General features: G+C 40.9%; 2 long non-coding RNA genes across 2 annotated transcripts; one reads left to right on the top strand and one right to left on the bottom strand.

The window, feature by feature from the left end:
- Window positions 1-3,802: 3,802 nt before the first annotated feature.
- On the bottom strand, window positions 3,803-4,485 carry LOC136490822 (uncharacterized). The gene is made up of 2 exons (XR_010767874.1): window positions 4,425-4,485; window positions 3,803-4,286 (listed from the first exon to the last, which is right to left on the bottom strand). It is a non-coding gene; the product is annotated as an uncharacterized lncRNA (long non-coding RNA).
- A 4,953-nt stretch (window positions 4,486-9,438) lies between these two features.
- Window positions 9,439-10,070, top strand: LOC136494868 (uncharacterized). The gene is made up of 2 exons (XR_010768714.1): window positions 9,439-9,479; window positions 9,581-10,070. It is a non-coding gene; the product is annotated as an uncharacterized lncRNA (long non-coding RNA).
- Window positions 10,071-12,586: the final 2,516 nt, after the last annotated feature.

The raw sequence follows: 12,586 nt of genomic DNA, 5'->3' as shown, positions 1-12,586 counted from the left end.
CCAAAAGTTCCTAGCAGCCAAGGTTTCACTGCAGCCACAACCCCCGTCGATCGCATATGGGAACCAACCAGTTGCACCTTGGTGTTTCTCAGCGGCCGGCAGAACATTGTGATGGAGGTGGCAACGGGTGTGGCACATCCTCCTGATGGCTTACAACACAATAATAAGATACCACCGGACTACACTAGGGTCGAGGTGCATAACGTGAAGCCCGAGTTCATGCAGTGGAGGATAGACTATGCAAATCCCGAGGGTCTGGTGTTACTTGGAGACGTAATGGGGCAGTTCATCCTCTGGCACAAATGGGACATTATATTGACTGCTTCTTCGCCGCCTCCCCCTCTCTCAAATTTGGAGCGAGTTGTTGAGGACGGGGAGATATTTTCACCATCTCGTGACCATCACATTCCTGAGATGCCACATTCTTCCTCGCCTCCTAGTGAGCAGGTGCCTAATAAGCCACAACCTTCTCTAGCTCATACCGAGCAAGTGCATGATGAGATGCCATAGTCTTCTCAACAAGCACAGCCGATACATGAACGAGTGCATCCTAAAGAAGGTGATGCACAAGAAGATGAGGACGTGCCTGAATGGGAACTTTGAAAGAAGCATCCAATCACCATAAGGCCAATTTATGTCCCGATGAAAGACATCTCATCGGTGCACAAGTGGTATGCCCATGACCAGTTCAAGCCTAAGAACCAAGTTAAAAAAAGTCCCAACACGGGCTTCTGAGGAGACCATCACTAGCAAAGTCCACCAAACAGCAAAGAAGTATACAAATGTTGATGTCATCAAATGGTCAATGGATGGCCCGAAAACATATGAAAGAGGCAAGCCCTTCCTACCAAACCGGGACATCCAGTGCCTACCATTTAGAATGAGAAGATTCCATGATTGGTACTTGCGTGTTCTCCTAACGAGCATAGACCTCGTACAAGCATGCTTCCCCGCCGGCACATTTGGAAGCCCAGCCGGGAAAATTATCTTTGACTTCAATGACATGCAGACATGCTTTCACCTCGGAGCAATGGAAATGAATCTAATTCGCACATGGTGCCTGTAATTCCTTGCCCTCCTGATATGATATGAATGTAATCTTTGGATTTTTGTTGTAACTAACCCATGCCGTGATTTGTAGAATGCAAGTGCACATTGTAAAACAAATGCCAAGTGTGAAATTCAGGTATATAGACCCTCAAGCTATAGCACAAACAAATTTTAATTAGCCTAGATAGTGGAAACTGGATGCCAAAGAGCTAGCTACTGGAAAGACCCTTCGGGAGAAAGAGGACATCCGTGTGAAGAAACCAAGGCAAGAGTCCCTTAAGGTTTCAGCATACATTGCCCTGGCTTTTAAAAATCTCCAACAGCACTCTACTATATGGCTACATACAACATTGAGTAAGTTCAACTCTATACTTAAAGCTTTGTTCGATATATTTTATTCGATGCAAAAGAGCTTATCTAGTTCTATGATTAAATTCATGCAGCAACCACTGGATTGTGTATAGGCATTGATGTCTGGAGGAGCATGGCATAGGTCTTTGATTCAATAGATAGGGACCCAGTGACATACAAAGACTTCATATCGATTCTCAAGACATATATATATCGACAATCCTCATTATCTTATATGTTTGTATACATACTTGTAACGTTCACTTTTGGATACTAACAAGTTGCATTTGCTAAAATAATTTGAACAGAGCATTCAGGTTCTATGTCAATGAACATCATGAAAGGCATGCTCTAGTGAGGTAGGAAAGGCTGGCTATAAAAACACTATGTGCGGTAAGTGTAACTTACTTTAGTACTCCATTACTTGGCTGTCAAAAGCATTACTTAACATTTCCATATGCAAAACACACAGTGCCCCAAGCAGAAGCCTCGGAGTGTACATTGTGGATACTATGTATGTTCTATGATGAGTAACACCGGTGCCTATAGGAGACACCCCTTAAGGGTAAGTTTGAACCTCTTCACCCGTAGTATAAAAACTTCGCACATGATATGAAATACTAAACCGGAACTTGTTCTCTTGTAGTGGAAAGAAGAGAAAGAAATGAAAAGAGACCCATACAAGGATGACCAACTCTTAGAGCTCGTCGGCCACCTTTGCAACTTCATATTGGACCAGATTGTACACGTCAAAGGCACCTACCATGACCGAGATTCTGACTTAGGTAGAAATCCTCAATACCAACACCTTCGTGAGACTAAAAGGCTAGCTCTAGGCCATTGATAACAATGTGTATGGAATTTGACATTGGTCTTACCTTGTGGGACGGTTTGGACTTGTGGAACGAATTAGACTTGTGAATTATGTCTATTTAATGATGGATTGTATATATTCTTGTGAATTGGACTTGTAATGGTAGTTTATATAATGCTCTTGTGCTTGTGGTCAGATTTGAATTATGTATATATATATATATATATATGTTCTGGTCGAATTTGAATTATAAATTTGAATTTTTTTTACGAAAAAATGTAATATAGGGGCGGCTGGTACTACACACCAGTCGCCCCTACAAATCGATTTGTAGGTGCTACAAATCGATTTGAAGGGGCGGTCAGGGACCGCCCCTATAAATGCATGATTTGTAGATGGTTTGGTAGGGGCGGCTGCCCAAACCGCCCCTACAAACCCTGTGTGACGTGGTGTGTTGTTGTAATATGCCTAGATTCCATATGGATCTTATCTACACACTGAGTGAACCACACACTCTCGCCAACTCATCTACGCTTTCGATCTTGGCTTGTTACTTCACATGAAAGGGCTTAACTGAGGATGGAGACATATAGTTTAGAATCATTATATGTTGGTCTAACCCACCCTGAACAACCAAGGTGGCACTAAAGCACCTCAAGCTCACGTCAATATATAACACGCGCCACCATGGGTAAAATTCAAACTAGGCCAGATGTCACAGTCACATATTTAATTGTTGTACATGTAGTAGGGAAATTTTAAATACTATGCTTTTACTACTTGCAAATATACTATGAGGTTCCATGGTTAATATATAATTACTTGGAAGAAAGCCTTTGGAAAAAATATCACTGCTACAAAAATATCGCATGGCCTTTAATTCTTACCTTCTTGGTACACACCACATTTATGAAACTTGTATTGCATATTTGACACTCTAAACGCCATCAAATGAAAAAAAACTCAACTATAATGTTGTAGATCTCATCCAGTTACTCGAGTACTATAACTTTGTTGTCGATTTTGTCTGTAGCCGAGATTGTTTAATAGGTTTGAGAACTTATATTGCATATTTTAACATCTAAGCTATATCAAATAAAAAGTAATAAACTACCAAGTTTTTGATATCGTTAAACCCTTTAATTTTGGTATAAAGTCTGCGTATGATTAATTTATATGAAAAGTTACAAACAATAATTTTGTGCGAACCGATGCATGTTAGGCTATCACTGCTAGTTATAGCCACAAACTAATGGTGATACATTATCATTGCGGTTCCAAAGTAGCTGACAAAAATAGTCAGTAGTGCTATGTTTTTTTATAGTGAATGTAGTTAGATAGAAATGCATGGATGCTCAATGTCCATGCAATCTTCACACTTAATTATCTTTTGGAAGTGAATTTGGACCACCCCAATAAAATATTTATTGGCCCTATACCTAGTCTTCTTTCAAGACAAAATTCTAGCGAGATTTGTTGGAAATACACTAGCAAAGATACATATACGGCAAACAATGTGTTTTTTTGTTCAATCTATTGAGCTTCAATAATGGATTTATTTATTTTAAATGCATCAAGGAACTAATATTTCATTTTATGCATAGTATTGAACTCGTTTATTAACATTTATCTTAAGTACACAACAACACAAACTTCAAATACACTGCCACTCAGTGACAAGCGACCAGCAACATATAATATACCTAGAAATTATGATATGAACACACATATAACCGTTCAGACATACACAGTGTTAGACTGACAATTCATGTTCTTATTTCCATTCTGATTGACTTCTAATGTCCACCAAGATCCTGTGTAGTATCACGAGAACTGTGGATCAACGACCGGCAAGGAAAGCTCCCAAGTGGACACACATGGTCTACGGAATCGCCTGTTGGGGCAGTCCTTCCATCAGTATTTGTGAGTTTGCGAATCTCCTTGCCATGCACATCCTTGTACATTCCATCCCCTTCTATTTTATTTGAAGTACATGTACATGAATTGAGGACAATAATCCCCATGATCACAAACACTTTGATCTTCATTTGCATTTTTTCGGTTGCCTGGCCTACAAGTAAGCATACGCCAGTCAATGCATTACTTCTAGCAGGCCCAAATTTGCGTCGATAATAATCTTATATCAACATAAGATGTGAATTTGTGAACAAAGAAAGGTATTCACTGAAACAAAATATGAAATAGTTACCCAAGGTTGAAATAGTCGATGGAGGAACTTCAAAATGCCTCTGCTTGAAAACTTCTCTTGTACAAAAATTCTGATCTGAAGTTGTGCTACTTATAGGAGGGAAAAGTAGTACTATTGGATTGAACTGTTGAAAGTAAATCCCCAAATATGAAAATTAGATTCAGCACCAATAAAGTTATCAGACAACTGAAAGTGGGTGATTTTTTTTTTCAGAATTGACGTGTGATGGGTTAACAAAAATGGTAGATTTTCTTATATCATGTTTGGAGACACTATCAATAAGAATTTGATGTTTTTCTAAATTTTATAATAGCAGTGAGAAATCCTAGTATGGTAAAAGAAATTCTTTTTGTACCATTTGTTTGCTTGGTCAAAACAATGGTGCCAAAAAGGAGTTTGTTTTCCAACAATTTATCTAGTTCATGTTAACGTAGTGGTACTCTTGTTCCAAAATAATTTTACTTGAACTCTGTAGTAAATTATTCCAGAAGTTAATGGAGAACCCTAAAATATAATTGTTTTTATATTTTGACAATAGTGACCACAACCAAGGTTGCTTACTGAAAGTCCCAGCTGCCGAGAATTGTGATCAATATTTTATCTGATTTCTAAACCATAGAATAAAAAAGGGAAATTTCAAGATATATTACATTAGATTACCTACTTCCTATGACAAACTAATGTCAAATTAGTGTCACAAATTACAGTTATCATCCCTATTAAAGGAAATCCTGACCTGCCCCTATTTTCCTGCAGGCGGATTAAAATAATAGCCTCCTCCTATGGAAACAGAGGGCTGTCCTATAGCTTCCGACGTTTGTGGAAACACATTTATTTTGTCAGCTGTTTTCTTATGAGAACAGCATGTATTAATGGATATCAATTGTGTACTTCATATGTAAATGGAACTTTCATATAAGCGATTCTTCTAATTGAGACACTTATAAAAAATATCTGTGAAATGTATTTATTGGTATATTTTAATTATTAGGTTTAGTTTGGGAATCAAATCTTTACAGAGGAAGACATACACCAATGGTAACTCACGGCTATGAAAATGAATTCTAGAGCGCGGGAACTGTGGTTTACAGAAGCGGGCGACCCAATGCATCTGTCTCCACAAAATGCACTAGAACAAGAGGCACCCATTGGGGACCCTGCCATGAGCCTAGTAACATAAATGAAAGTACAGATTTATAGAAAGAGTTATAGCAAACCTCATAGAAAGAGTTCCACGATTTCACAACAAAAGGCATTGAGAATGTACACTAACAACGTCAACCGCTCCATCTGCTGAATTGATTGCCCATTGTCTCAGAGATCTTCCAAGTAGTATAAGAACCCCATTATATATACCTTCCCTCCGCAACATGATGGTCAGCTAGGGCTCGTGCGGCTCTGAGAAATCCAGGTTCCAGATGAATAGCTGATTCATAGAACTTTCCTGCCTGCAAGAGATGCATTAATATTTATATTGTTAGCACAATTGGCCAAAGGGGCTATCACTGACGAGAAACTGACAATGTCAAATCACAAGAAAATGTCCATTTGAAAAGAATGATGAGTCCATTTCAGTAAGTCACAGTAACTTAACTCATAAAGGAAAGCAGGTTAAGAAGCACATATATGCTTGTTCCGTGAAGTCATTGACCAAAGTAAACATGAATTATGCAGGTATTAACTATCAACCTAATAAGTAATAGCAGAGCAGTTCAAGTCAGCATGTTGAAAAATATTTGCCAGATTTCTTTCTCATACAATGCAGGACAGCAGATAAACATTATTAACTAAAAAACATCCACGATTCATCACCTAGTTAAACATAGTGATCTAGCTACGCATGATTGCTTCCAGAACCCCAACATACAAAATTTGCCAATCAGTGTCCATCCCACAATCTAGTGCCACTGGGTGTGAGGTGCCACCATCATCACATATCTACATCTCCCATGCATGGTCCTTTGTTGTGTAGTTTTGACCAACTATTGACACTAATTAGGTCACCATTTCAGTAAGAAGCTAGATCACTCGCTATAGGTGGGCCAAACATCAGTCAAGCCGACTTTTAGGACAGTCATTGCCCAACATCGTGTCCACAGACAAACACCTCACCTGGTGCCTCTGTCGATGACCGCGATATGCAAGACACGTCACTGAAGGAGCCTCGTCGGGAGCGTAATATTGAAAACACGTTGACGAGGTCTCTTAAAACCTAAAACCTAAAACCTAACACACCTAGGAGGGACTCCATCCATCCTGGCGTGTGGATGTGATGGGCTACCCTAGCCGGCTTGACCGCTCTAGAGCTTTGTCGTCATTGATCTACCGGCATGCAACATCAATGAACAAGGAGCACACCATTGTAGATGGGAAAGAGAGGCTAAAAAGTGTAGTAGATTTGTTCTTTGTTAATTAGAAAGATGGATACTCAATCGATCATGATCCCCTGATATAAATAGAGGTTGGTTCTCTTATCCTAGCAGGAAACCCTTTTTCACGCAATTTACATGTTTCCCACGAAACCGAATGACTTTCCAAAGGAAAACATGAATTTGGGTTCCAACTGCCAAAAGCGGCCTAGGCTGCTTTCTGAAACCACAGCCTGAACCGGTTTACACAGGGCCAAGCGGGCACGCAAAACCAGCCTGGACTGGTTTTTCAAGGATGTTGCCAACTATGCCCAAATTGCTCCATATTTGATCGTTTTTGTTGTTTTCTTGTTCACATGTGTTTTCCTGTCCATCTTCAACTCTCCTGTCATATATATTTTGGTCATCAACATATGCCCTCCTGTTGTTAAGCAAAACATATTTGAGTTTAAAAACACATGCAACCATAGCGATGATGTCAAGTTCATCGGCTATTTTCGTCTAAGGGCAATATATACATCGACCATGCTGTTCTAAGGGCGATATGTGTACATCGGCCATTGCTTGGGCATCACTTAGGTATTTTGCCAAACACTTGGGACATACTTTCTCTAGTACCTCCCATTAATTTCTATTAGGTGATGATCACCTTGCAACGTCTCTAGCACATATGTAATCATACAAATACTTTGATAACTTGTATATGGACTTCCCAACTTGGAGATTACTTGCCAAACTTGTAGCTTTTTGTCTTTCTTGTTGTATGCTTAGGAAGCACGAGCCTTTTTCCATCTCCTAGGATTGTATTTTTGATAAGCTTTACCAAAGCCTTGTTACTAGACGCAACTTGACCGTAAACTCCTTATGTATCACAGGATGTAGTCCACTCTCCTTATGTAAACATTTAGGCAACTTTGACAAGTAATTGGCAGCAACCATCCAAGGGATGCCCTTTCGATGATGGGGAATAAACTTGATCAATGAAATTGGAATCCCATACTTGAAATGGCCACGGCTTGGTTATTAGATGCATCACCGTAGCATGCACCAAATGAATATTACCACACTGTTGGCACTCCTTTCAACGCCTTTACAAATCTCTCACACAACGACCTTTTTGCTTGATAAGACTCCAAGCACTTAAGCAACAAGTGTTTGGCAACTCTTCGATATACCACGTCATTGTGCAAAACAAACTTCAATGCACTCTATCAAACACTTCATCAACTTTAACACTTGAATCACGTAAATATTACGCAATGGGAGTCCTCCAATCTCTTTAACTGAGTTTGTTGGATTATATTTTGAGACGATTTTGAACTCCATGTTTTGATCATGATGTTGTTCATCATATTGTTATTTTATGTTTTCCAATTTAACTAGTATGCTAGGACTTCACATGCTAGTATCTAAGATTGTCATGATTTATGTTCTGACCCCACCTAGGTCGCCCGACCTCCAAAGTGTGTGCCACCACCTCATCTTCGAACACATGCAAGAAAGCACATTTTCAATCATCTCCCATGGCATAGATCCGTGGTGGCTGGGCATCCCCCGTCGCAGGCAGCTTTGGATTCGACACGGTCAGGCGCACGTGCAGATCCACGATGGCTGGATGCGGGCAGACAGCCGGTGCGCGGTAGGGCAGCCCCCAACAGGGCAACCGGGCACGGGCGGATGGTCCTTGGCATAGTGGCCATAGGATGGCCAGCTCCATCGCGGTGTCCGAGCATGATGGTCCCGTGCTGGTAGCTACGGCAGTGTGGGCAGTGGGCTCGTCACCGCAGCCAACCATTGTTTTTTAAAATTTTAAAAATATGTTACCACCGTCGGTTGGTACTACGAGCTGGTATTGATAATCACCTCCGGTTTGGAACTGGCGGTGATAAGCATTGTTTTTGCCATCCACTTTCACCAATGACGGGTTAAACCGGCGGTGATGACCTTTGCCAACCCATGGTAAAAGAGTGGTCTGTGTACTAGTGTATAGTGGTTTTCATTTTTGCTGTCTTATTATGCGGAATATATTTCCATTGATTTATAAACAAAATCAGTGTCATAGGTTCTACGATGTGATGGAAGCACCTTTTCCACCACATTAGCTTGACAAGACATTTGAAAATACACATCACTAGCAGTGGTCAAAAATATTGTAATATGAATGAATTTCACCGTCGCAATTGATGAAATTTGAAAATGATTGATTTGTTCAGCTGGTTACAATGGTTACCGGAGCAAAAATGAGTTCTTTAGTATATCTATATAAAATAAATCCACCGCTAGATCAATTTTTTGTCAATTTTCAGTTATTGTTACCATTTTTATTTTCCTGAATCTCTGCAACTTACCTATAATTAATTTGAAAATTTCAGGAAGTGCAATTTTTGCTTACTCTCTGACCCTCTTAATATTTCAGTTTTGGGGTAATAATTAGAATCCTCCCAATAAGTACATTTTGTGTCTTGTGTCTTAATCCAGAAAATAAGTGCATCCATTATTTACCTTAGCTTTCAAGTCATAAGGGATTTATTTTCGCCACTTCCTTTTGTCGACAAATCTTTGTCAGTGGAGATTCCATTTTCCACAGTAGACTTTTACCCCCTATAAGTAGCCCATCACTTCTTGTTCTACTAAACAAAATTGCACAAAAGCCTTTCAGTTCTTGTAATTTGCTCATCAGATCTCAGTAAGTACCAAAATTTTCCTTTGTATTAAGAGTACAGTTTTTTTGTTTTTGAGAGAAATATTTACCTTACTTAAGAGACCCAATTACCTTATATGTTTCAGAAGAAATTGGAGTCGCAACAATGAAGCTGGGCGTCTTCATCTTTGCTGCCCTGATTTTTGTCAACTTCTGTACCTGCACGCCAAGGGACGACATGGCAAAGGATGCATCTTACGGTACAACTGTGTCACCGCGGCAAATTCGGGCACTCATCGCTGCAACTGATGGGAGGAATGGACCTCCCAGCAATGATCACCAGTGCCCACTCGGGACCTACCCGAATTGTTAGGCCATGCATGTCTCAAAACACTGACGAACAGCTCAAGACGTTCATGGAAATTACACCAGTCTCTGCTGATGAGGGAGCATGAATATCATGAACGAAATATATATAGCAAGCCCAAGGTTCCCGATGTAATTTTTCATGCTACTTTCTTGCCATGGATGGATGTATTGCCATCCTAAACAGTACTATTTGTTTTTATGCTTAATTACATACGTCACTGTATTATCTCGATGTTTATATATATATATATATATAATTAGTTGATATTTTGAGTGTTGAATCATAGCTGCTTAGATTAAGCGATTTATTCGAAGGCTCTATAGATACTAGGCCTGTCCATGGAGATCTAGCAACCCACCCCTACCCATCCGATCCAAATCATATAATAAGCGCATTTGTCGGGTGGATCAAATAATCCATCTAATCCGCCTATACGGCTATAGCCATCCATACACAGCCCTGACAGATACTAGTATTAGGGTATCACATGGTTTTTCTACTTTTAAATCTGACGTACATTTCTTTTCCTTGCTCTTTTTAATAAACATACCTTGAGAACCAAAATTGTTTCCTATAGTTATGGTGATAAAAAGACATACATAGATCATCCAATTTAGAGTCCGGAGGAAGAAAACGTGTTTTAGGCGGGATTTCCAACATCCTCAAATTTAAGAATGGATGCACATTGTATTCCTCTCGTCCAGCTAATCCAAAGATATATATGGATCATCTCATTTGGAGTGCGGATAAATTAATTATGATTTTCAGAAGGTTTTTGCCCTGGACTCCAAAAGCCAGCTAGGTTGGTTTTGACAGTCCAGATCGGATTTAAATTGTATTTTGACATATTTTACAAGGGTTTTCGACCCCTTGTGGGATAAGATCATCCCATTCTTATAAATATAAGAGGCAAGGCAGATTGAAGTGCCCAACACACACAATCGAATTGAATACAATTTACTTTACCATAATAATCTCTTCCAACCTTCATGTTACTATACATCACTTGATCCGATCACCAAGGATGGCGCCCTAGGCTTGGCTGACATAGGGAACCGGGCGATGTCCTTGCCCCGACCGGGTCCCTCCCGGACGAGAGTTTTGATGGTTCCTTTGCTAGTTTGCCTGGAAACTAATCATTCTTCATCACGTAAGCACGATTGGTTATCCTTTGGCGGTTTACTCGTAAACCTTGCCGTTCTTCACCACATAGTGTGATATCAACTGCCATAGGTGTTCTCGGGTCAACCTGAGAAAACTGGCAAGGCCAATTTTTGAAAACTGGCTAGGCCAATTTCTGAAATTGGTAGAATTGCACTACCCTCGGTCCGTGTGCGACCCGTGCGATCTAGTACTTGTGGTGTGTGACCGATCATATCTTCACGTCAACACACTTTTTGGGGACTCTGCTAGGGAATGATTGTGTTGTAGCTGAACCTCTTTGCCCTAGTCATATTCCTGATTGATATATCTTCTTGTGCTCGACATTACCATTGTATCTGGCCTAAAAAGTCGATCGCATCTAGTTTTGACACCTTGTGATTTTGATTCGCTTTTGCAACATGTGGCTCTTACTAATGTAACAATCAGTAAGGCGGTTAAGATCTAAATTGTGGAGTACCATGGTGTTGCATCCCAATACTACTACAATTACCCAGCTTGCAAATACATCGTATGATTCTAATTGCTATTTTGCATGTGCTATGAATTCGCATGTTGATGTTGCTAATCATAACAGGAGGAGATATGTTGCATCAGCTAATACTTATATTGCTAATGATCTTCATCATACACATCATAATTCTAGATATTACAGAAAATCTTAACATATACTTCAGCAAATAAATTATTGGATTAAATTTCATATTGGATGTAATAATGTGCATTTGATATTGCAAATATTATTGTTCTTTTTTATAAAGTTTATAAAATAAACTTAAAATTTTCTGACTTCTCTCAACCTTATATAATCTGTGGTATTTGATAAGGACACGGTTATGCCGAGACCTATTGTGCGCTGGGGGAGCATGCGACATTCTTCCACCTCATGTCGTCTTCCCCCCAGACTCTCTTCTCCTTCGCCGCGCTCGTCCTCGACCCCGCCATCCTCCTTGTTCTGGCCCTTGGCACCGCCCACCGCCCCGCCATAGCGCGCTAGGGTTCGCTGGAGCTCTACGGCGGCGACCGTGGCTGCGGAGCTCTAGCAAACCCTAGCGTGCCCGCCGCGGCCGTCTTCTTCCCCTCCCCCTCCCACCACGGCGAGCTCCGGCCATGTTGCCCACGCCTCGACCTGGCCCGGCCGCCTCCAACGCCGCTAGGGCTCCTAAACTGCCCGACCGCCGTCCCTACCACCTGGCCGGCCTGCCTCCCCTAGAACCCCCTTCTAAGCCCATCGGACATAGAGAAGAAGAGAGGGCGCTAAACTCTAATGTCGGCGAGCTCGTCGGAACCCTAGGCGCCTTCTTCCCCAACTCTAGCACGAGCACGGGTGCGGGCGAGGGTGCAGACACGAGCGTGGGCGTGTGGGAGGGAGAGGGAGAGGTGGGCCGGCCCACGATGCTCAGTCCGCGCTGTACGCGACAGGGCGCACGATAGAGTTTGCGATTTAGCGATGGCGGAGTGTCAATTGGACATGTGCGTAGTCCATACAGGTGGCCCAAATACTGCTGGTCCTGACCGAAGTGAGATGCCCCGGAAACATTTCATGACTTGTTTATTACTCATGAATTCATAGAAAAAGATTAATATAATATCTATAAGGAGGTGAAATACATGAAAAACA

Source organism: Miscanthus floridulus, chromosome 11, assembly GCF_019320115.1.
Source record: "Miscanthus floridulus cultivar M001 chromosome 11, ASM1932011v1, whole genome shotgun sequence".
Classification (NCBI taxonomy): domain Eukaryota; kingdom Viridiplantae; phylum Streptophyta; class Magnoliopsida; order Poales; family Poaceae; genus Miscanthus; species Miscanthus floridulus.
Note: the sequence above shows the minus strand (reverse complement) of the source record. Positions and strands in the feature narration are given on the sequence as shown.